This window comes from Panulirus ornatus, chromosome 13, assembly GCF_036320965.1.
Source record: "Panulirus ornatus isolate Po-2019 chromosome 13, ASM3632096v1, whole genome shotgun sequence".
In the NCBI taxonomy this organism is placed as follows: domain Eukaryota; kingdom Metazoa; phylum Arthropoda; class Malacostraca; order Decapoda; family Palinuridae; genus Panulirus; species Panulirus ornatus.
The window spans coordinates 34,364,234-34,366,518 of NC_092236.1; positions in this window are offsets into that span (position 1 = coordinate 34,364,234).

The following is a 2,285-nucleotide window of genomic DNA, read 5'->3' on the forward strand; positions in this document are numbered from 1 at the left end:
CTTTCCAAAACCCTTGCATTCACCTCCCTTACAACCACATCCATAAACAAATTAAACAACCATGGAGACATCACACACCCCTGCCGCTAACCTACATTCATTGAGAACCAATCAGTATCCTCTCTTCCTACACGTACACATGCCTTACATCCTCGATAAAAACTTTTCACTTCCTCTAACAACTTGCCTCACACACCAAATATTCTTAATACATTCCACAGAGCATCTCTATCAACTCTATCATATGAATTCTCCAGATCCATAAATGCTACATACAAATCCATTTCCTTTTCTAAGTATTTCTCACATACATTCTTCAAAGCAAACACCTGATCCACACATCCTCTACCAATTCTGAAACCACACTGCTTTTCCCCAATCTGATGCTCTCCACATGCCTTCACCCTCTCAATGAATACCTTCCCATATAATTTACCAGGAATACTCAACAAACTTATACCTCTGTAATTTGAGCACTCACACTTATCCCCTTTGCCTTTGTACAATGCCACTATGCACGCATTCCGTCAATCCTCAGGGACCTCACCATGAGTCATACATACATTAAATAACCTTACCAACCAGTCAACAATACAGTCACCCCCTTTTTTAGTAAATTCAACTGCAAAATACCATCCAAACCTGATGCCTTGCCGGCTTTCATCTTCCGCAAAGCTTTTACTACCTCTTCTCTGTTTATCAAATCATTTTCCCTAACCCTCTCACTTTGCACACCACCTCGACCAAAACACCCTATATCTGCCACTCTATCATCAAACACATTCAACAAACCTTCAAAATATTCACTCCATCTGCTTCTCACATCACCAGTACTTGTTATCACCTCCCCATTTGCGCCCTTCACTGAAGTTCCCATTTGCTCCCTTGTCTTACGCACTTTATTTACCTCCTTCCAGAACATGTTTTTATTCTCCCTAAAATTTAATGATACTCTCTCACCCCAACTCTCCTTTGCCCTCTTTTTAACCTCTTGTACCTTTCTCTTGACCTCCTGTCTCTTTCTTTTATACATCTCCCACACAAGTGCATTTTTTCCCTGCAAAAATCGTCCAAATGTCTCGCTCTTCTCTTTCACTAATAATCTTACTTCTTCACCCCACCACTCACTACCCTTTCTAATCAACCCACCTCCCACTCTTCTCATGCCACAAGCATCTTTTGCGCAATACATCACTGATTCCCTAAATACATCCCATTCCTCCCCCACTCCCCTTACTTCCATTGTTCTCATCTTTTTCCATTCTGTACTCAGTCTCTCCTGGTACTTCCTCAAACAAGTCTCCTTCCCAAGCTCACTTACTCTCACCACCCTCTTCACTCCAACATTCACTCTTCTTTTCTGAAAACCCATGCAAATCTTCACCTTAACCTCCTCAAGATAATGATCAGACATCCCTTCAGTTGCACCTCTCAGCACATTAACATCCAAAAGTCTCTCTTTCGCGCGCCTGTCAATTAACACATAATCCAATAACGCTCTCTGGCCATCTCTCCTACTTACATGCGTATACTTATGTATATCTCCCTTTTCAAACCAGGTAATCCCAATCATCAGTCCTTTTTCAGCATATAAATCTACAAGCTCTTCACCATTTCGATTTACAACACTGAACACCCCATGTATACCAATTTTTCCCCCAACTGCCACTTTACTCACCTTTGCATTCAAATCACCCATCACTATAACCCGGTGTCGTGCATCAAAACCACTAACACAATCATTCAGCTCCTCGCTAAACACCAATATCTCATAATCTTTCTTCTCATTCCCATATATATATATATATATATATATACATATATATATATATATTTTTTTTTGCCTCTGTCTCCCCCGTTTGCGAGGTAGCGGAAGGAAACAGACGAAATAAATGGCCCAACCCCCCCATACACATGTATATACATACGTCCACACACGCAAATATACATACCTACACAGCTTTACATGATTTACCCCAGACGCTTCACATGCCCTGATTCAATCCACTGGCAGCACGTCAACCCGGGTATACCACATCGATCCAATTCACTCTATTCCTTGCCCTCCTTTCACCCTCCTGCATGTTCAGGCCCCAATCACACAAAATCTTTTTCACTCCATCTTTCCACCTCCAATTTGTTCTCCCAATTCTCTTCGTTCCCTCCACCTCCGACACATATATCCTCTTGGTCAATCGTTCCATACTCATTCTCTCCATGTGCCCAAACCATTTCAAAACACCCTCCTCTGCTCTCTCAACCACGCTCTTTTTATTTCCACACAT